The sequence below is a fragment of the Lagopus leucura genome, unplaced genomic scaffold, assembly GCF_019238085.1.
Source record: "Lagopus leucura isolate 7727_CA_CO unplaced genomic scaffold, USGS_WTPT01 Super-Scaffold_100001, whole genome shotgun sequence".
In the NCBI taxonomy this organism is placed as follows: Eukaryota; Metazoa; Chordata; class Aves; order Galliformes; family Phasianidae; genus Lagopus; species Lagopus leucura.
In genome coordinates this window covers 63343688-63371681 of record NW_024962262.1, presented here as the reverse complement: position 1 = coordinate 63371681, position 27994 = coordinate 63343688, and the positions used below count along the sequence as shown (strand labels likewise).

The window sequence follows — 27994 nt, the reverse complement described above, 5'->3', positions numbered from 1 at the left end:
GGGAAGGGAAGGGAAGGGAAGGGAAGGGAAGGGAAGGGAAGGGAAGGGAATCCGAAGTTAAGCTAGGCAAAGGCAGTCTGAAGTCACTGAGATAGAAAGCTATGTACCCATAATTTTATGTCTACAAGTTCAATTGTCAAACCATATCTTTATTTTGATTTGAAACAGAAGCTATAAAACATATAAAGATCTGGGATCCCACAGAAACAAATTATCTGATTAAGCTTAGATAGAGAAATATTCCCAGAAGAAGTATTAAAGGAGACTTGGGTGAATATTCAAAAATTACCTTCAGCTTAATTTACAGCTAATTGATAGTTATCTGTCAGCAAACAGAAAAGAGTGGATTACAGCCTCACAACAATCTGCCTTGGTGGGTTGGAGCCCACACCAGAGCTGTGCAGGCAGCACACTGAAGAATGAAACCTGAAGCAGACTGAGAGCTTTGATGCATTTCCTACAGCTCCCTGTGCATCCACACCAGCACCATTACCTCTGCTGATAGATATATTTATTATGCAAAGTTTAACTGCACAGCTGCTGCTCACTCTGTTGACTAATAAACTACAGCATTCAAAAGTCACTTTAGTTCTGAATGAGATGGTCTGCAGATGTTTAAATGCACTTAAATTTATGTATGTTCACTTCGTATCTTAGGTGCTTAGAATTATTTTATTAAGCTTATTGACTTAATCCACAAAGGTGATTCAACCGATTTCTCTCAATCTTGGTGTTAATAAGACTAAGCAATGAAGTGAGTTTATGTTTACTCTCTTCTTCTAGAGAATAAATGTTCTTCATCAGATAATCCCATAATTACCATAACAGGTGATGTTGCAAACTCTAAAGACTTGATCCGAAGAATGGTCATGACACAAGGTTAAAAAGAGTCAATTTATGAAAAGTACAGAGCCAAATTTTCAAGATCAAGTATGCATACACACTGAGGGGAATACTTCATGGCCTAAAAATCTTGTTACTAAGGAAAAAAAAAAAATCCTCCCCAGTGTTTGAAATAGGTTGTTTATTACGACATGTTAAAACTGCAGTTTCTGTCAGTTACACTAATGAAAACAGTGTATTTGTTGTTTTGGGATTAAACTAATATAATTTTCTATTACTTTATTTGGTAATATTCTACAAATAATATGAAATATAAAAGATTTCATACTGTATTGACTATTTAGATAAAACTATGCATTCAATAAATAGACTAGCATCAGGAGAGAGAGTCATTTTATTTTGGCTTAACAATTCCTATGACAATACACCCAAGATCATAGAATTCAGTGCAGATGTTCTCATTTCATTTTCTTTTGAAAGTATAAGGGTTATACGTCAAAGTAACATCTCAAAAAACTCTTCTATAGACTACTAATAACTTCTTTAACAGCAGAAAACAAATTTCATTATTACTGTGAGGTGTCTGAATAAACTAACATTCCAACAACGGCAATAGCAGAAAAATTGATCCACTGAGCTAGCTTCTGAGTCCATCCTGCTAACGACCACACCAAAAAATTACTGTGTTATGACTCTCAATCTATTCACATTCATATCACGTCACAGCATTTCAGGAGTTGGAAAGGATCTCAATAGGTCAATCAAAGAATCATAGAATGGCTTGACTTGGAAGGGACCTCAAGAATCATCAAGTTCCAAAGCCCCTGCCACAGGCAAGGTTCCCAACTGCTAGATGAAGTACTAAATCAGATTGTTCAGGGCCCAATCAAACCTGGCTTTAAAGACCTCCAGAGGATGTGCATCCACAGCCTCTCTCAGTTCCAGCACCTCACCTCATTCTCAGTAAAAAAACTTCCCCCGACATCTAATTTAAATCTCCCTTCCTTTAGTTTAAAACCATTCTCCTTTGTACTATCATTATCTACCCATATAAAAAGTTTTTCCCCATATTCCTCATGCTTGCAATCTCCCTTTAAACACCAGAAGACTGCAATGAAGTCTCCTCACAACCTTCTCTTTTCCAAGCTGAACAAGCCCAGTTCCTTCAGCCTGTCTTCAAATCAAAGGTGCTCCAGCCCTTGGATCATCCTCATGGTCTTCCTTTGAACCCTATCCAAAAGCTCCACATCTTTTCTGTGCTGGAGGCCCAACTTGGATGCAGTACCCCAGCTTGGCCCTCATGAGAGCAGAACAGAATGGGACAATCAGCTCCCTCTCCCTGCTGGCCATCCCTCTTTGACAGAATCCAGGATACCAGTGATACACCTGCTGGTTCATGTTCAGTTTTTCATTAACCAGAACCCTTACGTCATTCTCTGCAGGGCTACTCTAGTTTGTATACCTATCTGCAATTACCTCGACTCAAGTGCAATACCTTGCACTAAACACTTTGTTGAACCTCATACGATTCAGAAAAAAGCTCTCTTTTTGAGTTTATCAAGGTTCCTGCAAGGTTCCTCTGGAAACTTCCTTCCTTCTACTGTATCAACCACACTGTTCAGTTTGGTGTCAACAGATCTTCTGTCAGTCTTCGTTTCCCCAGACACAACAGACCCAGGTTACTCAGCTTTTCCTCGTGTGGGAGATGCTTCAGGCCCTTTATGATCTTTGTGGCCCTCCACTGGACTCCTACCAGGTGTCATTCTATTCCTTAGTCCCACTCTGTCCTTGTTTTATTTAAATTACAAAATTCCATTCTGGTCCTAAGAAATGCTCTCAAGAATCCAAATAAATGAATCTATATAGATATGTTTTTTGATAAAATTAAAGTTTGGGAAATTCCTTGAATAAATCTTAATTTTATAGTTCTGTTTCCAATCTCAAATAATGTACCATAACAATTTAATAAGGCTTAAATGCCATAAATAAATGCAAAAGAAATAGATTATTTCTCAAAGAGTATACAGTATAATGATTTCTACATAATATATATCATATGCATAGGGCTTATATAAAATTTATAATTTGCAAATGTTCTGTATAACAGCTGTAGAGGAGTTTTTGCTGTAGCAGGAGTTTTTGCCAGAACAAATAGAGTGTAAGAATGAAGATTAAGAACTGCTGAAAAAAAGAAAAGGAATAAGTTATAAGTGATTGTGACATTTTATTTCGCACTGGAAATCACACATGAACATAAAGATCAGACAAAGGTTAGATTATATATCTCCACAATTTTCACTATCTGACTTTCAGTTATTGATGCCTGAATACCATCAGGACAAAGTTTTTGAAGCATACAACTGAAAGAAAAGAGGTAGAGGCCGTGCTTTGTCGTTTGTTAATTATACCGGTATTACAGATCATACACCTTTTAAGGTAATACTGGTTCCAATCTGAGATGCTGAAATGTCTACAGTTTGTCTAATGAGCTCTTTCTGGTCCTCTGGAATGAAACATTTCTTTAAGGATTTGCAAGCCATGTTGGACTAAATGATAGGAACATTTTATTTATTTTCTAAGCAACACAGAATGTTAGCAATAAATGCCATAAAAATGTATCAACAGACTTTTTCTTTAATATCAATTTTAATTTAAAATATTATTTGTATACTATTTGCTGACATTTTGATCCATTTATTAGAAATAACAATATTTTAATTAGTAAGGGATTTTTATATAATGGGATCTTCATGTTGGATGATGTATACATATACTAATTTTGTAACATTTGCACTGCAACTCATTTAGCTTGTGCAAAACACTTCCTTTCATATATTTCTCCTTTGTAATTTGCCCCGTAGCCAGCCATCAGCAGCAGGAAGAAAGAACAACTCATTTCACAGTTGTACACTGGTAATAAAATGTTCCAAGGAATTTCCCTCAAGGTTTTATATTTCTTATAAATCTTGCCCTTGATCTTACTCTTAAAAATAATTCCACAATTACTGGAATTTTTCTACTCTGTGTACCACAGCTTTTTTTTTTTTTTTTTATTTCAACTACTTGAGTTTTCTGAATGTTGTTCCTTTAACGAAATTTTATTCCATGCATTATCTTCTGAAATGTTCATCACCATAGCATTTGAATAAGCTTTTTTAAACCAAACAGCTTCTTCACTCAAAATGATGAACAGCTAAGGAAGAAAGTTTTACAGAATATACATTTGATCATACTCTGATATGGAAATTCACCTTCTGGGGAGCAAAGATATAACACTTTATATCCTGATTTTTCAAAATGAAGCTTTGGCTTATTTTGGTTAAAATCCCAAACATGTTCAAAGTTCTTTTAGATTTTAGATTGGTGTCTACAGATTTAAAAACACATTAGTACATGTCCCACAGCAGACAGTCTAAAGGAATAAATATTTGGGTAGAACTCTTAGCAGCTATCCTTAGTTTTGCCACAGTTCTACTCTTTGGCCTTAGGCAGGTAGAATGTAAGTTTTGAATTCAACATATTAAAACTGGACAAGAAATTTTTGTCCTGTTTTTTGTTGTTGTTGTTGTTTGTTTTTTGTTTTTAATTTATTTAGAATTATCTGTTTTTTTAATTAAATGATCTATTTCAGTTAATAGTCAATAGAGTCTTCCTGTTTTACACTGTACATGGTGGTATAATACATAAGCAGTTCTAGCTTACGCCTTTCAAGAGGTTTCAAAAATATGGCTTTTGTTTTGTTTTGTTTTTTCTTTTTAACAAAGATAGAAATTTTCCCAGGATCCTGAAGGAACTGGTTGATGTTGCAAAGCCATCATATTTGAAAAGTCATGGCTGTCATGTGAAGTCCACAGTGACCAAAAAAAGGGAAACATCAGTCCCATTTTTAAGAAAGAGAGGAAGGAATATCAGGGAACTACATATCAGTGAGCCTCATGCCTTTGCCGAGGAAGATCACATAGCAGATCCTCCTGGAAGCTAAGTTATATAAGTTCTATAAATTATAAGTTATATAAGATATAAGATACATAAGATACATAAGATGAGATCTTATAGATTTAAGATACATAATATGAGACAATCAGCATGTCCTCACTAAGGGCAGACTGTCCTGACCAATCTGATGATCTTCTATGATGGAGTGATGGCGCCAGTGGACAAAGAAAGGGCAACTGAAGTAATCTACTTGGATTTGTATAAGCCCTTTGACGTAGTCCCACACCATATCCTTATCTCTGGAGAAATATGGATTTGAAGGGTAAACTATTAGGTGGATGAAGAATTGGTTGGATGGTTGCAGCCAGAAAATTGTGGTCGTCTATGTTCACATGGACACTGGTGATGAGTGGTGTCCTCCAGGAGTTGATCTTGGGATTGTCGCTCTTTAATGTCTTTAAGAACAATGCAGACAGTGGGAATGAATGTACGTCAGCAAGTTTGCTGATGACAACGAGTAGATAATCTTGAAAAGTTGTCCTGCAAGACCCTAATAGGATTCTACAACATCAAGTGCAAGGTGTTGAGCTTGGGTCAGGGCAATCCCAGATATGCCTACAGACTGGGAGAAGAATTAACTGAGAGCATCCCTATGGAGAAAAACTTAACGGTTCTAATGGATGAGAAGCTGAGCATAAGCCAGCAGTGTGCTCTTGCGGTCCAGGAAGACAACTATATCCTGAGCCTGATCAAAAGATGGATGGTCAGCAGGACAAGGGAGGGCCCTTCCTGGAGAACTAAATCCAGGCCTAGGATCTCCAGAAAAAGAAAGATGCAGAGCTGCTGGAAAAAGTCCAGAGGAGGGTTATTAAGATGATCAAATGTCTGGAGCACTTATCCCAAGAAAAAAAGGATGAGACAGTTGGGCTTGTTCAGCCTGGGGAAGAGAAGGCTCCAGGGAGAACTCCTTGTGGCTTTTCAGTGCTTAAAAAATGATTATGAACAGAAGAGAGACTGACGTTTTACACAGCCTGACAGTAAAAGAACAAGAGGGAATGGATTTTAACTAAATGAGGGGAGATCTAGATTACATATTAGAAATTTTAAATAGGAATGGTGAGGCAAGGGAGAAGCTGTGAATGTCCCATCCCTGGAGGCATTCAAGGCCAGTTTGGATGCAGTGCTGAGCTGCCTGAGTTGGTGGGTGGCAGCAAACTGTCATTTTGAGTGAATGAAAAGCATATAAACATGGCTTTCAATTTGTATTCTGTTATCCATCATGTATCACCATAACTTCAGTAACTACAAATCCTATTACTGGTTATCACGGGTAGATTTAATTATAATTTATGCATTTGACCATTACTTCCTGTCATGGTTTTATGATTTTTGTTATCGTCATTCCACATTATAACATTACATAGTGCACTGGGAGTTAAAGAGTTAATGCTCCAGTTCCATGAATTGTCAATATTTCTGGGTACCTAGTTCTTAGAAGAGAAGAAGAAGCACATATTCCCCAGAGGACTTTGCATTTCCATTCAGAGGGAAAGATAAAACTGTTCACAGGTCACGAGATGTCCCCCTTTTCCCTTTCTGCTCCTCTCAGAAGCATGTGCTCTCTAGCTGTCTCACCTTCAGCATTAGAGTAAGGCCTTCAGTTTTTGGACACTCTCTCATTTTATTTGATTAGCTTCAATTTCAATTATATTTTATTACCCAGGCCATAAACTGTTGACACTTATACCAAGGCAAGCGTAAGCTTTCAAAAAAATCACTCATAAAATATGGCACAGCAATATATAAGCAGTAACTGCCAAAATCAAGTCCTACCAAAGTACATAACAGTGTTCTATATATTGTGGTATCTTCTTAGTTTCACTATGGCAATTGAGATTTATAACTTGAAGATAAGTAACTGACAAACTTCAAGAGGACAGAAGAATACGCATGGTTCTCAGTTTCACAGAAAATGAACATCCTTAAATAAGACATACTTCCTAACGTGATTTTTTTTTCTACATGCAGAACGGTTCAAGTATTTAAGATGTAAGCTGAATTTCAAATTATACAGTAAGTCTGATATTATTCACTTCTAAGCTTATTTCTTAGTTGAACATGGAGGTACTACCATAGTGCGCTTACATATAACTCTTCTCCTTAATTTCTTAGTTACTGTTATATGTACCAAGACTTCCTTCTGAAGATGAAATTTCTAGAACTTCATATTTCATTACAAGCTGTACCACACTGAAAAAATAGAAAGCATGTGTCTAGATTAAACATGATTTTTTATTTAAATCCATTATGTACTGACTGGAGGTAAGAAAATGGAGTGCTTTTTAATGTCATTTCTACATTAAATATTTACTGTCTATGTAATAGACACTGAACATACTCATAAAGAAAGAGAAACAATAAGGTTTTTAGTGGCTCCGAAACTGAAACAAAAGCTTGAAGGGTGTGTTTGTTTGCTAAAAGCTTTTATTTTATAGTACTTCTTTTTGCCTAGTGATCAGCAAGTACGCAATGTAAGAAAAACACCACACAACATAACTTATCACAACATAACTTATTCTAATGTATTTTTACTCCTAAGTTTCCCTCTCTTATTTAATTTTTAACTTTTCTACCTCCAGGTTGATTTCTTTTTATTGTGTTTGTTGAGCACCCATCCATGCTCATATTTGTTTCTTTTTATATTTTAAGTATACCCATGCATGCTCATATTTGTTTCTATATGTTGGCTCTAAACTGCCTACAGGCTGTAAATTTACTTTCTGTCTGACCTCATGTCTATATTGTTAATTTGCTTTCCTTCAGGGACTTTCATCTGCTTTTATTTCTTGTTTATCCCAGACTAATTGAAATGTAAAGTACATCAAGAACATGAAGACTGGAAAAAAAAGTTACTACCTTAATAATACTTTCATGTGCTATGTCTCATCTGTGCACAATGAACAGCAAAAATTATGAAAAGAAGCATGTCTCCCATCTGCTTACTTACATAAAAAACTTTAATTTAAAGAGAGTCTAGAAAGACAAACCAGAAGGAGCATAAGAGGAAAAATATTCATAAAACAACTGTATTTCTGCCAGTAACTACCTGAACCACTGAATACTGAGATTATTCTCAAAACTTCAGATCTTCTTCACTGTACGAAAAAATAAGTGATTCAGAAACAGGAAATTTATGAAAAGAAGTAACACAGAGCATGTTGTACCAGATAAGATAGAAACTGTTATTCTTGAGTTGTCCTCTTGTACAACAGTAGGACCCCTACCAGTACCTGAGGGTGGCCTACAGGAAAGCTGGGATGGAATTTCTTATTAGGGCATGTAGCAATAGAATGAGGTGAAATGGCTTTAAACTCTTAAGAGGGTAGATTTAGACTAGATATCAGGAAGAAATTCTTTACTGTGAGAGTGGTGAGACACTGGAACAGGTTGCTCAGTGAGGTTGCGGATGTCCCCTCCCAGGAAGCATTCAAGGCCAGGCTGGATGGGGCTTTGAGCAACCTGGTCTAGAGGGAGGTGTCCCTGCCTATAGCAGGGGGGTTGGAACTAGAAGATCTTAAAGGTGTCTTCCAACCCAAACATTTGATGATTCTATGATTATAACTGAATCTCACAAAAAGTCTCTGAAATAAATTAATGAATTATCAGTAAATAATCAGATAAAGTTTTATAGATGAGCTTTTTGAGAAAAACAAATCACATTCAGAACAGAGCTTATATTTGGTGTTTTGTGCTCTGATACATTTTCAAATTTTTTAGAATTCAAAACTAAGCATAAAGTTTTCAGTTGAATTACAAAAAGCACAGCTCAAGAATTTGCCTGTGATGTAGGAAGCAACATGAACAAATACTCTCATGTTTGGAAAAGCATGCAAATGCTGCATGCAGTTAAACATTTTTGCAACGGTTTGCACGCTTCAGCAAATTCTGTGTGTCACTGATAAAAAGGATGACAATAGGATTTTCAGAGTAAATACTTCTTCAAAGAAAGAATGGGAAGCTCTTCAGAAAACATACACACACACCCCACCATGGAACAGGTTAGAGATGCTATATAGTTTAAGTGTATATATCACAAGAGTATAGTGATATTAACACTGAGAAAACATACATAAAGACAACTGGGTTAAACATGTACAGGGCGTCAAATAGTGACAACGCAGAGAGGAACTGCAAATTGCAAGTATACATAATATGATCATTGTGGAAAGAAAATGATGTCTCATTTTTGCTTCAGTAAAGGATGCTTTCCCAGTGTAATGCATTTATACGGCAGGAATAAGCAATCTCACAAAAGACTGTAAGACAAAAGACCAGAAGAGTGAATTTTAGAGCTACATTTTGGACACTTACAGCACAAAGGGAAAAATAAAATCTCTGTGGTTTGACTGTTATTGCCTGTAACAACAGTTAGGATGAAACTGAAGAAAGTAATCAGAGACAGAAGTAAAAAATGTCTGGGATGTTGTATTCTCAATTGTTTTATCAATTTAATGGAGAGAGAGCAAAATATAAGATTTTACTTAAAGGCACCATGCTATTGATTCTTGCTCTCTTTCTTCTGGCCATGGTCTTTTATTATTAAGCTGTCTCCCAGATAACAAACAATTTAAAGAATTCATTGTAGGTACGATTCTCAAGGATTTGTAGAGCTTCTAGACTCTGCAAGTTTCAGTTTCCTACTTTTTTTAAATACTGTTAATACAAGGTGAGCCTTTGATAAGACAAATATTACTTAAGGTAAAATCTTCTATGAAAGTCAGACACCTGCAGTTTATAATTTAGAAAGTCCCTCACATCCAATTTTAAATCTATCTGAGTACTTAAAATGTGCGATGTACAATATACAATAAATCTCTATATAGAGTATCTATAATAAAAATGTGAAAACAACAGCTTTTATCCATGAAATATTCTAATCTACTAGTGAATACTGTAGGACTCAAAATTGACAACTTAAAATTAAAAAATATACATATGAATTAGTATGGCAAGGAAAAAAGCTAGACAGATCTAAGATTACAGTTTGAGGTATGTAATTATTTACTACCAAAAAGGAAAAAAAGAAATGCTGTGGAATAAAAAAAAAAAAAAAAAAAAAAAACAACTGTACAATCTTCACCAGAAACAGTGAGGGTTTTTTTTGTTTGTTTTGTCTGTTTGTTTTTGTAAGGATTTCCATGTTAACTTATATCTTACGAAGACCGATAATTATTATTAAACTAACCTCTGTTTATCTCTTGTAAAACCTAAATTAAAACCCAAGAATGGTGGAGACACCTGAATGTACTTGAACTTTTGGTGCTGCGATAATCAGAACTATGATGAAGAAAATCCAGACTAAATATTCACATATTATGAACATTAAAAAAGACAAGTCTCCTTCCCCATCCATGAAGTACACAGAATATTTAAGAGATTATCCTGGCTAGATAGTACTACTATTTTCTTACGACCTTATCTGTTTGTGACTGTAGCACTGACCAACCTCTGTTGAAAATCCCAGAATAAAGAAATGAGTGGAAGGCAAAATGTATTTTCTTCTCACAATCTTAACTTAAGTAGAACTGATGATTATATTCCTGAAGAGACAAAAATTAAGCTTTACAATGCCAACAAGGCAAAGATAAAGGCAAAACAAACATTTTTAGCCCTATGACCTGGTAACAGCAGCTTTTGTTCTTGTATGCCTGGTATTCCTCCTCTATCAGCCCCAAATACACAAATCAAACGCTTCCTTTCATTTCTCATCTATTCTACAATACATAAACTAATTTCACAGTAGTTTATGCATACAATTACCCCTCTAAATCCCAACAGGGGAAAAGGAAGTCTGACCTATTGTTGCAAATCCAAAGTAATTCCAAATCCATGTCAAGAATAAATGATTATCATAATACTCTCTACTGAGTGATTGGTGATTACATCATGTAGTGAGTACAGATGCTTTGTCTGAGTTATAATGGAAGTAAAAATTAAGATCCCCAGTTGCTACAAATCATCAGAGTCTCAATAACCAGGGAGAGAACTACCTGTAAGTGACTAAGAGCTGTGCTTTTCTTGCTCCTGGTAAGACCATAGGTACAAGGGCTCAACAGACAGAGCATGCCATTTCCATCACTGGTCACTGCAGCAAACAGTATGAGAACAGTCATATTCAACACAACTGCAGTTAACCTTTCCAGTTCCAGCAAGGACTCAAAGTCCTGCAAAGTAAGTACTAATACTATCTGTTTTTAATATCCCCTAATGTATTACTTTTCCATGCACCTAGCTTCTTATGCCCAGGCAAACTTTAACACTCTGTGATGAAATGCCTCCTGTACCTCTGTTGCATAATATCAGATCTTTGAGAATGGCAATGTGGGTCTTAAAGAAAGCAAAGAGTAGCATATTTTGTGGTCAATGATCTAAACACAACTTTAGAAATGAAGAGAAAAAAAACAACAAAAAGGACTGTGGCATCAAATTCAATCATTACTAAGTAGTGACACGTTAGTAGTACTATTTCAGTTTTAAACAGCTGCAATTTCTATAATGACAGTTACACAAAAAATAATGTGGGAAGGAACTGTATGCATATAAAAGTACTGACCATGCTACAAGACAATTCTTGCAGTGTCCGTCAGTATAGAAAACTAATCTTAAATATTTTTCAATTAAAAAATAATTCAGAATATATCAATAGTTTCTAGTTGACATTTTGTCAGCAGGAAGTGATTGTACTCCTCCAACTCCTCCAAACTTGGCGATTTTGATTACTAGGATTTCTTAAGTAAGATTTGACATGAGCGATAAGACATAGCAATATGAATTTTACAAACTGTCTAACATTTCAGGATCCATTAATGAAATTTACTTCTTTAAATCTTTTAGCACATAATGCCACATATAACTTTGAACATATTAAATCACGTGCAAAGGAAAGATTTGATTTCAATCTTTGTCTCCAAAGGCAGATAAATCAATGTACGTAAGAAGTTAGAGGTAAGGTGAAAAATGAAATAATGCAAAATACACTCTGAATTTGAATCTTATTACTAAATGACTTCTATGCCTATGATGGCACAGTTTGAGGACAGATGCTTTGCATTAAAAATAAACAACTTCTGTTTTAAACTGTTACTTTGCAGCAATTCATCAAAGATAACTAGAAGAACGTAAGTATTTTGTAATTTTCAGAGTGCACATCAGTGGTATTGTTCTAACTGCTAAATATTAATAATGCGACTGTACAAAAACATTGTTTCTATAGAGGTTTTTTTTGTCTTCTCATGGATTATTATCTTTGTAAACTGAGCTATTACAGACTGCACTAATAAAGATTATATATTTAGACTAAGTTTTGCTAACAAAATATTATGTTATTATCTACATTCTCAACAAAAGTCCTTCTGAAGAAATACAAGGAACTGTAACTGAGGTCCCTCAAAGTACAAGTACAAGATGCAGGCAAAAGCTTTGAACCTGCAAACACAAGTCTCTAGGGCTATAAATATAAATGGTCAATTTCTGGTCAATAAAGGACCTCAAGATTCTTAGTAAAGATGCTTTTAGGGGTAAATGTTAAAGAAAGACCAAGCAAGCAGACTGCGGTATCAAAAGTAGAAACACAATCCTAAGCAAATCAGTAATGGTTCACACCCATGTCATGCTCCTCAAGGGTGGGAAACACAAAATTTGGATTATGTACCTACTACTAACTATTGAGCATTTTTCTACTGCTTGGATCACTGCTTGGAGATCCTACCTCTCCCTGGAGATGGTTACTGCCACTCAGACCCAGATGAGCAGGAAAATGGAGAGCACAACAACAGAGAAAGGATTATGAGAAAGTTTGTGCATATCAGTTTTCACAGTCTCGCTATTTGGAATAAATAATATTAATTGGACATGCCAAATAGTGTTGGTTTCATTGAAACTCGTTGCTTCAGAAACAGTTTGGTCTCCATCTGCCTTCTAATAAGGCCTGTGGCCTGGAGTCATTTAGATAAAGTAAACTGCACACAGAAGCACATTTCCATTGCCTAACAATTCAAATCTGTTCCTATTTGGTGGTAATCATCAGCAGAATGCAAGAAATAACATGATCAATCAAGAAGCACTGAAAACAAAATATTTCAGAACAAGGCAAAGCAGGAAATAAAGGAATAAGAAAACCTGGACTGAAATGAAACCTTATCTATACATCAATGTGCGCTGCTCAAAATGTACCGAGTCTCACACAGCTCCTAAGGATCTACTGATTTTGAACTGAAAGCATAACAAGATCTGAAAAATCAGAAAAACAATTCATTGTATGTGGCTATGTCTCATTTTTTTCCTTTGGGAGCCAAGAATAAAGAGCATTTTCACATTGTAAGAACCTGGTCTGTGCTAATTAGTACAGCTTAGAACAATATGTACTAGAAATTCTTTGATTAGAACAATATTATATCTTTGATTTTGCATAGCAGGTATGCTTCTTCAGTTCACACACATTAGGTAAAATGTTGAGTCTGTTATGCTTTCCATGAGGATGGGCTGATAAATCTGAAAGCAAGTCGAAACCACACTACAAACTGCAGTACCCTGCACTCCTCTAATAATACTGATTCAGATTAGTGTCTGGATCTTAATTTAAAAACCACTTGTAATCTTGGAAAATATTTTCTTCAATAAATAAGTCCTACATCGATATTATTGGATAAAAATTGGAAATACATGTGAAATAACATTATTGAATTCAATACTGAATACAACTATTGTAGATGCAGATAAAGAATTTAAAGAGAAAAAATGCCTTTCTACTTATTAACAGTACTGTATCTTCATGTCCTTTCATTCTCAAGACAACAAATATGGTTTTTTTTAGCAAAGATACTAGAGGAAATTGGAATTTAAGAACTTGAGGCAACTTAAAATAGGAGTGTTTGGTGCAATTTATGGATATACTGTAGACACTGGCCATATGTTAGGTATTCTGCATTTGAAAATTTTCCAAGTAAATATATGACATGAGCCCCAGTGTACCAAAGATTTGAAAACTGCTTAAGAATAACCTATTTATAAAACACATATACATCAGACATGTTATTATTGTGTTCATTTTTTTTTTAGTTAGGAAAAACAGTACTTCCACTGTAACTCAAGGCTAGCTTCATGAATTAAATTATATGTATTTTATTACATATATTTTATAAGAAAATATTTTTTCAATACCTTTCAGATTCAGACGTGTACATAGATATGAACTTCACTGCAGGTTTCAGCAATCAATTTACACATCAACTACAATACGCAATATATTTTATTTTACATTTCCCACTTCTCCTCTGAGTTATACATTTCACACAAACCTAAGAGAAGAACACGAGAGAGGAAGTAAAAACTACATTCCAGTAACACCTATTTTTCCCAAACTGTATATTAAAGAATGTGGGAATTTTATTCTTTAGGATCGAGTTTGTCTGTGTTTTCTCAAACAACTGCAATGACAGAGAATTGATAAAACAAGAATTGTTCTAATAATAGAACCATTTCCCCTTTTAAAGGAAAATCTATTTTGGTATTTCTTAGTCTGAAATTGACTAACTTGAATTGTATTTCTTTAACTAATGAATAATTCAACGACAGAAACAGCAGTCCAGGTAGGAGTTGCAGGGTAGGTTACCTCATATTCACATCAAAGCTGATGTGTCTGGCAAACTGAATTAGCTGGATAGAGCTTTCTTGTTCTTTTCGAAGTTTTTCATTTTATTAAATTTCTCTAATGAAAATTCTTGATACATACAAGTATGTAAGAAAACTAAACATTTCCAACAAAATCTATTGTACCACTCAGACACTCACAGGAGAGATTCTCAATGTACACTGTTTTCTCACCTGCCACCAATGAGAACAATACAAAGGAAGAGAAAGACAGGACTATTTATATCATTTAAACACAAACAGCAGAACCAAAAATAGCAACAACAAAAAAATTGGGGGCAAGCAAATTCAAAAGGCAAATTTATTACTCATACTTTACCAGATAATTCCTCATGGACAATGAGAAATGGCAAATATGACATCTAATTACCGCTTGGGCTTAGCTATTTTATTATGTGAAGTGTTGCATCATTAAATTGTGTTTTATATACATTTAAAGATCATTAACTAATTATATCTAATGTGAAACATGGAAGTTAAGCTTTCATTAATGACATATAATTTGACGTTATTAAAAAGTGATAATTTTATTCTACTTAATTTTAACGTAGGAATGAAGTGCACTATAGTTTAATTACAGTTATGTAAACATTTATATAAAACAAGAATTGTTCTAATAATAGAACCATTTCCCCTTTTAAAGGAAAATCTATTTTGGTATTTCTTAGTCTGAAATTGACTAACTTGGATTGTATTTCTTTAACTAATGAATAATTCAAGAAGTCACGCTGGAAGCAGTACAGAAAGTAGTGGAGAAAAAGAGTTCTGATATGATGTACTGCTTTAAGCATTTCCACTGAACAAAATCGCTCTCTTCAGTTCTTTGGAAAAAGAGTATTTCAAGCCACACTCCAACTCTTAGGCAAAAAAAAAACATGAATGTATAACACAGATAACATAATACAGTGTAGAGAGGAGTTTCTACACTGACATGACCATTGCTTAATCCAGATGACCACTGTGGTCCTTTTCAACCCAGGCTATTCTATGATCCTGTAATGTGATTTGCACACTGCTGAAAAATTTTGTAATTCTTAACATTTCAAGAAGCTCAAAAAGTATAAAATAATATGTGACATGTTTTTAATTGGCTTTGCAATAGGTATTTGATTAGTATTTCTGCTGTTCTGACCATGTGGGGGCAATAGACAGGTAGTAATTGCCTAAAAAAATCACTTGTCAATTTGCTAACAAAGCATGCTAAACATGGGTTTACAAAGGATGTGCATTATACGTACATTTGTTCACTTTTACTCAGAATCTATTAATTTGCCAAATGGTGTATTTAGCAGCCATTTTTTTTTCTTCAGCAAAGTAACATGTTAAATGTTTTATGGCAAAATCTTAAATGCAGATAAAAGTAGAAGAAAGAACAAAAATGTATGATTCAAAACGTTAGAACATATATATATTTTTAAAGAAGTGTTATTACTTATATATTCAATATATTCTATATTTTAAATGCAGCCTAAGACGATTCCTCTTCATTCAGCGTAGCCCCAGCAAGTCAAGAGGTTTGACATCCACGCCTGAGATGATCAAATGAAGAAGAAATCAATATCCTTACTTTGGCTAACTACACCTATACTCACATGTAACAGGACCTGTTAAATCTACTTCCTGGGTATTTATCCATCGGGATTCTATAAAAAACAGTCTTACACAAAAAGTGTCATTTCATATTTATAGTGAAAATACACGATCACTGAGCTCCGTCAAGGTGGCCTACGTAATATGACAAGTTTCATAACAGGCACATATCATAAAATCTCACAGTGTCCCATATATGTCCCATTAAATATTCATTTTTAAATAAAAATTTATAAGTTAATAATATGTTATTAATTTTATATTAATAAACTTATTAAGTCAAACACTAATTAACATTCTAGTAACAAAGAATCTCATTTTTGATGAAGTGATTAATTACTGGTTAGCAATCATGGATGAATGTTCAACATTCTGACTAAAACAAAAATATATATATTTTAACATGAGGCATACTCAAGCATCCATGTGTGATTTTCCCCTCTGTCAAATGCATCTCACTGTTTTTTCTTGTTTTGAATTTCAGTTCACTCATCCAAAGAGCTTTAGTGCTTTCAGAAACAGTCTTGATAAACAGGAATTTGATTTTGTGTCAAACTTTCAGATATTACTGAAAATAATTAGTATTTACTACAACTATGGAAGGTTGAAAACAATTTGCAACATATGACAGCTGCAGTTCAAAATCTTCTCTCATTAATCAGAATCCATCCACGGTGAAAAGAGGTCATTCATTCAGCAGTGTTTTAATCCAAGACTTTGGCTAAAATTTTAGTTCTGCTACGGATGCTGCAGAAAAGAAACTCCTAATGAAGGCGATTGTAAAAAGCTTATTCTTTTCAATGTTAAATAGGTACAAGAGATTCCTATTCTTCTCTATATTTTTAACAATAAAGCAAAACTATTTCCAAGGAAAACACCTTAACCAACAACAGCTGATAATGAGATAGTTCATAAAAGTATTGTTTTAATTGTTAAAGTGAGAAATAAAATGTGTATTTACTAACACATAGAACAAAGGATCCAGCATTCACCTTCTCAGAAATTTTTTTTACAAGCTCATTAACATTTACAGACTTACAGCACTTATTAAATATTTGATTTCGTAACAATCATTTTTTTCTATTTCTTCAATTCCCTTTGAGCATTTTCTGATAATACAATTCAGTAACAGAAAATGTTGTCCTTCCAAAATGAAAATGATCAGACTGGAAGCAGAAGGAGAAGAATCCTTTTTCTCCTTGAATCAGTGAGAGTAGTTCTTACATTTTCAGTGTTCAGGGCCAGTGGGCTGCAGTTTCTTATTTCATAATGCAACTTGAACATCTAATTATTTTCAGCCTGACAGCCTGAAACCTTGAACTGTACACTAAGTCAGCTGAAGCATGGTGAACAGCAGTATTGCCAACTTATCAACAAATCAAGTGTGAAGTGTCCTCCATGCAAAGAACTTGTTGCTGTGACAGCTGAAACTGCTGAATTAACTTTATACTGTTGCAACCATATTATACTGAAACAAACTGGAAATACATTCAGTTTCTCAAAATTTAATTTGCAATGTAGTCGTGGCTTAGTAAATTTTGCAATTTAAAAAAAACAATCCCACCTACTATGAAAGCAGTAAAATTTTCAGGCACAAGAAAGCACTGGGAGAAATGTGTATGCTGGATATATAGCAGGTCTTAATGACTTAACTACTTAATTCATCTTGGGATCAACACGTCTTTAGTTCACAACATTAATGAAGTTAGATTGATTTGGATTATAACATGCAATGCAAAATTAATCCTACAGTAACTACTGAGGCCGTACTACTATTTCAAATGTACAGATTGCATTTTGGTAGATTTATTTTATTAATCAGACTTATGGGCACATTTTGTAGCAGATATTTTGCAGATATCTGTAGATAAATTACAGGCAAGAAAATGTTACCTTCATAAGGAATTTGTACTTCATCTTTCTCTACAGAACTCAATTCGGTCTACTATGTGACCATCAGGAGACAAGTCAGGAAATAATATTATGTAATCAATAAATGTCCATGTTCATATTTCTCTTTTTTTGTGAAGGAAAACAGAAGTCAGTACTGGGTTTTGGTATACAAATATGGGAGGTGCAGCTTATGAACCTGTTTATAAAGCTTTTCCATTTTGTTACAATATATATATATTTACAGTCATTATCAGTTTTTTATCTATGTTTATAAAACAAATTTTAAATAATTAAGAATACAGTAACGTTTTTACCATGCCACTGTAGTCATTTATACAATCTTCATGTTGACTTAGTATGTTAGACGAGAAACTCTTTAACATGATAATATGGAAACTAGATTTGTTACAGTAAGTGCAAGACTTTCTAAAGTGAATTATGCAGTCAATTAATGTAGTGCAGAAAGTCATTCGAGAGATGGAGATCATGACTGAAAGCAGAAATATGAAACTTAAGTTTACATGTTAAAATATTTTTGTCCTCAAACTGATAGAAGAATCATATACTTCTACAATAAAACTTAGAATCTGAGAATGTCCTGGGTTGAGAAGGACCACAATGATCATCTAGTTTCAATCCCCTGCTATGCGCAGGGTTGCCAACCACCAGACCAGGCTGCCCCGAGCCACATCCAGCCTGGCCTTGAATCCCTCCAGGGATGGGGCATCCACAACTTCCTCGGGCAACCAGTTGCAGTGCGTCACCAGCCTCCCTCTCTGTGAAAAACTTCCTCCTAATATCTAACTTAAACCTCCCCTGCCTAAGTTTAAAACCGCTCCCCTTTGTTCTATCCATATCCACCTTCATAAACAGCCATTCCTGCTTCTGTTTTTATGCTACTTTCAAGTATTGGAAGGCCACAATGAGGTCTCCTAGAGCCTTCTCTTTTCCAGTTCCCTCAACCTCTCCCCACAGGAGAGGTGCTCCAGCCCTGTGATCATTTTAGTGGCTCTCCTCTGGACCCGCTCCAAGACTCTACATCCTTCCTGAACTGGGGGCCCCAGGCTTGGATGCAGTACTCCAGATGAGGCCTCACAAAAGCCGAGTAGAGGGGGCAATTACCTCCCTCTCCCTGCTGGCCACTCATTTTTTAATGCAGCCCAGAACACAGCTGGCCTTCTGGGCTGCAAGCGCACACTGCTGGTTCATGTCCAGCTTCTCGTCCATCAGGACTTGCAAGTCCTTCTCTGCAAGGCTGCTCTCAAGGAGATCTTCTTCCAGTTTGTATAAATATCTAGGATTGCCCTGACCCAAGTGCAGCACCTTGCACTTGGCCTTACTGAAGCTCGTTAGGTTTTCATGGGCCCACTTCTCCAGCCTGACCAGGTCCCTCTGGATGGCTTCCCTTCCTTCCAAAATACCGATTGCACCGCTCTGCTTGGTGTCAGCTGCAAACTTGCTGAGGGTATACTTGATGTATGCATGCTTATTTAATTACTGTACATATCAACAAATGCTTCCTTCCAAGTCACTGTAACTGTTCCTTTCACTGTATAGAGTATGAAGGATCAAGAGCAAGACTGACAAAAATATTTAGGCATTTAATGATGCAGTTCACCCACTGATGGAATTTTGAAAGTATGAAAGTCATATTCTACACATAGATGCCTGCAGGGAATGGTTACCAAAGAGATTACAGTATTTTTTACCATTTTCATGTGAATCTTCAGGTATCTAAAACCTCCCGCAAATACACAATGCAAAAAAAATTTCGGTAATTTTAAGTGCCTAAGTTTTTGATTTTGTTTTTGGAGTTAAACTGTTTTCAGTTTGAAGCACGAAGTCAAAGTTATTTTTAGGAAATACTGGATGCAGTGTTGTATGCTGATTCAGGATTAAATGACAGAACCAATAAGAGACAATGAAGAAGCAAGAAACACAGTGATATAAAATATGACATAAAATACTATCACTGTCTATAAAACTTAAAGTGAACCTTATAATTACATGAGTACATTTTTTGTTTTTCATACTAAAAAACTGGATAATTCAATGTTCCTCAGGATGGCCAACAAACTTAGTAACATTGTAAGATAACTTCAAAACAACTAAAAATTACAAAATTGGTAAACCAATGAGATTATGAAATAATACTTTGATTTACATTTTATTCTGAGTATGAAATGGACTAATTAGTTATTAAGAAGTATTTTCAGTATAAGCACATCCAGTGTAAAACAGATTCTATAAAAATGCCAGTAACAGTGACTATACATATTTGTTCATGCATCAATACTTCTACAGCTTTCCTCTACATTATTTCATTCTGATCAAGTAAAATTTCAGCTACGTGGACAAAATATAACTGTATTCATCTGTCAGGAAACGTACTTCTAACATATTCAGCTATCACTAATATATTACATTCTTCCTTAAATTATCTTTCCAGCTGGAGTGCTGGTCTGCATTACTAATGGGAATTTTCCATTTTCCAAGAAGGATAAAATTTTATTTTCACTTCAGATATTTTCAAGGCCTTAAAATGGCAAAGGATACAGAGAGACTTTTTAAAGTTATTGTTAAAGTTATTGTTCTTTGAGATGCTAATAAATGATACATCAGCAAGGCCGCACACTGACAGTCCTTGGCCCTGACAGAAGAACTTAATTAATCCATCTAATTTATTGATCAATTTAGATGTAAAATCCCATCAGAGCTAAATTTAGCCTTTCAGTCACTCTGAGTTATGAAGCACAATTTATTACATAACTTCCCTGAGAGGGAAATTAAAAAAATATATACTATCAGTCATCTAAGAGGTGCTACCAAGACTGGTAAATTGGATTATAAAAGCAACACTGGACACTGACATTTGCTGTAGTTTCTATCTCATGTCAACCTGTAATGGAAAAAGAAATGGCTAAACTAATCTACTTTCTATAATTTCTAAAAGATATAGGCAATAGGCAGCAGAACTTTTTTACCCATGTTGGTTTTGGTTAGGAAGTTATAAAACTTTCATAAAGAAGGAAAAAAACTTTGAATTATATAATGTTTTGTTATGCACAATGACAGAAATGTCTACGTCACTCTGGCATCCCCCAAAAAATCTCAGGAGAAACAGTGAAACCACATGGTCTAATACACCTTGACACTTAAATCAGAGTTCATAGCTTAAAACAATTTGAATCCAACCAGTATAATGTACAGCTGAGTCAAATAAATTGTTAGGTCATGGCTTTTTAGTGAAAATAAGGCATTTTCAAAAGATATCGCAAACATTTCCAAAGATATATTCAAAAGATATACCAAACATTTATCTATGATTCAGTTCAGAAATCTGTTCCACCAGAATATCTTAAACTATCACAAGCAATCTTAATTATATATGAGTATGTAATGTATATACATACTATACATGTATACATATTTATGTATTAGGTTAGACGACCAGAGAGCACTGCAGGCCTTTTTAATTTTTTTGTTTGTTTGCCTGCTTTTATTTTAAATAATAGCAACACTTTAAATTTTTGCATGTCTCTAGCATGAACTTTGTCTCAGTTTCTTGATGTTTTTCTGTGTTGAAATAGAATCACAGATCAACAGAATCATAGAATCAGTATCCTCAGATGAAAGGGATCCTCAAGAACAGTTGTGTCCAGCTCCTGGTTCCACTCAGTACCACCCACGCTATGTCTGAGAACTCTGACATGAGCTCCTTGAACTCAGACACCAGCGTCCGTGCCACAGCCCTGTGCATCCCGTTCCATGCCCTCCACCCTGTGGTGCAGCCCCTTTCCTTGACCCCCAGCTGCCCTCCCCTGACACAGCTCCATGCCGTTCCCTCGGGCCCTGTCGCTGTCACACAGAGCAGAGCTCAGTGCTGCCCCTCCGCTCACTGTGAAGAGCTGCAGACCATCATAAGGCCTCCCCCCAGCTCCTCTGCTCCGAATTAAACAAACCCAAGGACCTCAGTCACTCCTCCCACATCTAGCCCTCTGCAGTCTTCACCATCTTCATCAACCTCTTTGAACATCATGTTATTAATTTCCCACACAAGTATTCTCTAAAAGATTTCCAAATACTTTAAGCATGAATTTATCCTGTGTCAAGACATGACTTCAGCACTATTAATGATTCAGCCCTATAACATACAGCTCATGGGGCTCCCACAGCAAGAATGTTGTTTTAAAGTACTTTGACATTACAGTCAGGCTCATTATAGAAGTTCAGAACTCTATATACATTATTCTCCATTTTATGTGAACCATCATTAGTATTTCTTTGATAACAGCAGACTAACCATCTTGAAGACTGTGTCAAAACTGTAAAGTAGTATAGAAAAATCAATAAGTCAACCCAAAGTAAAAGACTGGTAGCATAGCACTTTCCAGCACTGAAGAAAATTCAAGCCAACTAAATGTCTGATTTCATCAGAACTGTCTACAGCATTTAACATCTGTGAACATTGTTACACAGAACAATGTAGAACTACGAAAGGATTCACTGAAATTATGTATCAGAGAACTGTATTTATATATGCATATATTTTCCCAGCATTTGTATTTAAAGCAGATGGGTTAGACATTACTTAATTCCTCCAAGCCAATTGAACGACAAAAACCTGACAATCAAGAAAGGTTATTACTTATGGTGTCCACATACGAACAAGGTGACCTCTCTCATTTCAGAACAACAGACTAGAGTCCTTTTGTATTTCATTTTATGTCATTTTCATTAAGGAGACTGAAGTAAGGGGGCAATTATGTTCACTTGATGAGATAACAGAAGTTGGAAACAATCATGTGTGCAGACTGAGCTCAAGTTTGACTTTGCATTAATTTAAAGCATCTTTAAGTTTTCAGAAAAATTGATTTCCCTGCCTTACAATCACCTGCATTTGGAAAGCAGGGAAGTGGGAAGGACAGGGCTACGTAATGTTTTAATTAAGTATATCATTTACGTAAATGAAGATAAAGTAGAGAACCAAATCATAAGCTATTCTCTCTGGCCTTACTTTTTTTTTTTTTTTTTTTTTTTTTTCATGGCCCATCTCAAATAATCATCTGGATTTATTTAACATTTAAAATTACAAAGAAAAGCATTTTTCACTTTTTCTAATAACCATTCTTACACTGAATTTCATTTAAAGCAAGACAAGCAACACCTTTGATACATTACTTAGCACTCTTCAGATAACAAGTAAAGATCCCTTTGGCACTCTGAAGGTTGTAAAAGGATTTCCTCAGAACTAGAAAAGATGCACTTACATGACAGTAAGTAAAAGTGAGGGTAGTTTTCAAAGGCATACCTAAAAGAATAAGGTGATAAGATCTTTTTTTGTTGTTGTTTTGTTTCTATTTACATAATAAGTTTACTTCATGCTCTTGAGCGAATGAGACTTGAACAACTCCCTGCCTTGTTTCACGCATTTTCCATCCCAGAACTGTTTCTCATGAAGCTAGTAGGAAAGTGTGTCTCCTTCTGAAGGGGCACACACAACAGAAAGAGGGAAGTTTAACATCTGGAAAATGACAAGCCAGTCAGCCTCATCTCCATTACTGGAAAGGCGATGGAACAATTTGGGTCCAGCCTTATTCAATATCTTCAACCACGATCTGGATGGAGGGACAGAGCCTATCCTTAGCAAGTTTGCTGAGGATACAAAACTGGGGAGAGTGGCTGACATAGCAGGTGGCTCTGCCGCCATTCAACAATATCTGAACAGACTGGAGAGATGGGCAGAGAGCGACCTGATGAGATTTAACAAGAACAAGTGTAGAGTCTTACACCTAGGGAGGAATAACCACATGCACCAGTACAGGTTGGGGGACAACCTGCTGGAGAGGAGCCCTGTGGAGAGGGACCTGAGCGTTCCGGTGAACAACAGACTGGTCTTGAGCCAGCAGTGTGCCTTTGTGGTCAAAAAGGCTGTGGTATCCTGGAGTGAAATAAAATAGCATCATCAAGGGAGGTGATCCTCCCCCTCTGGTGAGGACCCCACCCACACTGCCCTGGTGAGGCCACATTAAGCATACTGTGTCCAGTTCTGGGCTCCCCAGTTCAATAAATAGAGGTTTCCTAGGAGTCCAGCAGAGGGCCACAAACGTGATAAAGGGCCTAAGGCATCTCCCATATGAGGAAAGGCTGAGTAACCTGGGTCTGTACAGCTTAGGAAAAAGGAGACTGAGAGGGGATCTGATTAATTTTTCTCTGAAGGGAGGTGGGAGGCAAATGGATGAGACCAGGCTCTTCTCAGTGGCATGCATCAATAGGACAAGGAGTAATAGCCTAAAACTTGTACATATAAAGTTTTCCATGCAAACGCAAGGAAGAACTTGTTTACAGTAAGGGTGATGGAGCACTGGAACAGCTTGCTCAGAGAGGTTGAATATCTACATAGAAGACTCCACAAGACTCATCTGGACATCTACCTGTGTGACCTATGGTAAGGTACCTGCTTTGGCAGAGGAGGTGGACTCAGTGGTCTCTTGAGGTTCCTTCCAACCCATGCAATTCTGTGTGAGGTGATTACATTCTGAAGGAGAGCCCTGCCCAGAGCACAGCTAGAGAAGGAATGCCTCTATGGCTCTATGCAGTCAGATCTCAGCTATTTCTGATGTGCTTGAAGATTTCCTGGACCTGCATCATCCTCCAGAACAGCCATGGCAGTGCCGCTGCATAACAATGGTTTTTAGTTACAAGTAATCAACTGCTGATAGCTTAAATGCCCATGTCAGCAAAAGCTACTGGCACTGTAGGGGGGAAAAACCTGGTGTAGAACATCAGATGCTGAGATTTAGCTATGTTTAATGTAAGGCAAATGAGGATGTACATCTGAAACCACCACAAGTGAATCTACTAATCACTTATCTGTTCTAATACAGGGTTTTTTTCTTCCTGTTCTTTCCTTTATGTTGTTTTCTTCTTTCTCAAACCCTCTGTCTCCAAATATTGCCAAATACTTCTTAAAATGGAAGCATTTCTATAAGAAGTATCACAAAAAAGCAGAACACGTCTGCAGAAGTCAGCCAGTAAAAACATTCTGGATTGGTTAGTGAAACACAATAAGAAAAGCTACAAGGTAGCTGCATGGACTGTCATACATATGTCATACATAGCTGCATGGAATGTCATTTAGCTGTTGAAGTTGTTTGAGACAGAAAAAAACTAGCCTTATATATATAATACTACAGTCAAAGCCTGCTAAAATATGATCTTGGATTCTATGGTAAGAGATGGATGAAAAAAAAATCTCAATCTTAGACTTCATATATTCAAACAATGAATACACTTTATCTCAAATAGAATTAGTATGCTCTGAACTAGTCACTATGTTAATAAAAGTAAGCAGTAGATTAATGAAGTTCTAGAATTAAAACATACTATTCTAATAAATGCACTGATGGTGTCTTAGAAACTTCCATAAAGTACATAACATTTAAATTAGAATATTTTATTCTTTGAGAACAACAGAGTGCTATTTTGCAGACAAGCATTTGTCAGAATAAAGTGTTCACAGAAATGCTAGATGAGTGTCTTCCAAAATGCAATGATTCACAATTCTAATCACTTTTGATCTTTTCCTTGGTATAACAATGAAGAAAAAGGAGGAGGAGTCACAGAAAAATGAGCAAAGGGCAGGGAGAAATTAAGATCCCATTTTGTATTTAGAACTATTTGTGAATTTCATCTTCTCTAAACAACACTAATCACAATTATCTACAACCTACTATTATCATTAACATATTACAAATCAAAGTCAAAATATATGACTTATTTTTTCCAATCAGCTTAGGAATATCTTAAGATGTAGGAGAAATCCTAGTACCCTGGTCATGCTTACCAAAATGAAAAAACTGGATAAAAAAAAATACTGCAAGATATTTAATTTAGATGGTCCAAAAGAAATTCTTCTTGATGTGAAGAAAGAAGCAATTTAAGGTTTAAATGAAAAGCTTATGAGAAGAATGGGAGTTGAACATATCTTACAGAACAAACCTCTTAGTAATATTAAAAACATTTTTTTTTCAAGTGACAAATAGTGTAGTAGATTGAATATTATGCTAAGCTCCTCCCCACTTTAAAGAAAATGCAGTTAAGGAATATTGAAGATAAACAAACACTTCCATTTATGATGGCAGACATCCACACCTACCTACACATCATGATGAAAACAGTTATCCTTGGAGAACTGAGCTGACAGTTATCAACAACACTGCAGAAAGTGATAAGACTTCTGTTGGGTACACAGAAATTTAAGAGAAAAGAAAAATGAAAAAAGAAAGAGGTGAAAAAAAATTTGTTTTCTATATCATTTTTGGTTTGTTTCAGTTACCACGATGGAAGCTTCTCTCACAGGGCATTACATAACATGCATACATATATAAATAAATGTGTCAGGATAGAATGCATATATATAACACACATATATATATATATATATATGACATGCATTTACATTAAAAGTATATTATATATTATATACATACATATTTTCCTCACTATTAGTTTACTCCTGTTACATATTTCAGCATCTAAACTGCAATATTTCTAATAATTAGGTACAAATCTTTATTTAAAAAATTTTAGTGATTTTGGTTTCAAGAAAATATAGAATTCATTACAAGTCTATGGAAATAACTGAGAAAAAAAAAAAACAAGATTAAGTATGTAACTGCTTCTAATTTAGATAAAATGAAATTATAATTTCCACTTGTGAGTGTGTGTGTGTCAAAATAAAAAAAAATGCAAAGAGAGAAAGTAAAAATACTTAGGTACCTGTAAATTACAAGAATTAGCATCTCTAGATAAAGTTATTCTGCAAGAAAAGTGATAATTCCATTATGTTTTCCTTTGCCATGTGGAGTCCTTTTCAAGACAGATTTTATTTCATTAACATTAAACATAAGTTGCATGAAAGATTTTGCTCCACTGCTATCAACAAAAAAAAACTAATCAAAATATTCCGAATAGAGCTAACTCATAATTACCATTTGGGGGCCTTTGCTCTTGAGTCTTTCTGGAAATTCAATCTTGTCAAAGTCCAATTATCAGATTAGATTATGTTAGATATTCCAAATGTGAAGTATATGATGTTTCCTATCAAATTTACTTATTGGTAAATAAATATAAAAAACACATGCTAGATTAGATTAAAGAGACTATTAAATTAATGAAAACGTAAAATAACGCAAAGAAGACTGCCTGCTTTTATAGAACAAGAAATTATCTGAGTCTGTGCTATGTAAAACTGAAATGGAACACGCAAGTACAAATGAGTGAAAATATATCATATTCACTTTCTATATGGTGAAGGAAAACTAGCAAGCTTCCTATAGCCTATTTTTCATTAACATATGATGTAAGAACTTACTATACCATGAGTTTGATATACAAGAGTATCAAACTTTGAAGTTTCTCCTTTTCTACTCAAGTACTAATCGAAATGACCAAGTCATACAAAAAAAACCCAAAAATTGGTATTAGCAAGTAAATCAAATTTTAGCTCCAGAAATATTCAAATAGATATTTCTTAATCTGCTAAGCTATTCCAAATAAAAGGGACTAGGTTGCTATGACCCATCTTCTGCACAGATGTCTCACCAAGCATGTTTCTAATGTACTGCTGTCATTTCAGGTGATTACTGTAGATCATCATCACTAACATTTCTGAAAGGCTTCTGTTGAGAGTGCATGAATCAAAACGAATAGCAGAACTGCAAGTGATAATGTACATTTATTTGTCACTGAAGAGGGGCACACTTTGTTCTCATTCTTTACTGGCTGGTAGAAACACAACTTAAAAGGGGAGAAAATTATACATAAATAACTTGGTGAAAAATAGAATTCATCCTCAACATGCTATTTATTTATTTCTTCCTTTGTAGTATTAATGAATAAACCAAGATGTCAGACGCACCAACTAGCCTAGTGCAAAACTGCAAAGAAGGCTGCAATTCAGATTCTATCATTTAATTAGTAGAGTATAAGAGAGAATTACTGTTTGACAGGCATGCTCTCA

The 27994-nt window shown here is 35.2% G+C and overlaps 1 protein-coding gene across 1 annotated transcript in view; it reads right to left on the bottom strand.

Annotated features, from left to right (window-relative positions):
- The window catches only part of IL1RAPL1 (interleukin 1 receptor accessory protein like 1), a 596166-nt gene that overhangs the window by 504577 nt on the left and 63595 nt on the right, over positions 1 to 27994 (bottom strand). The window lies entirely within an intron of this gene.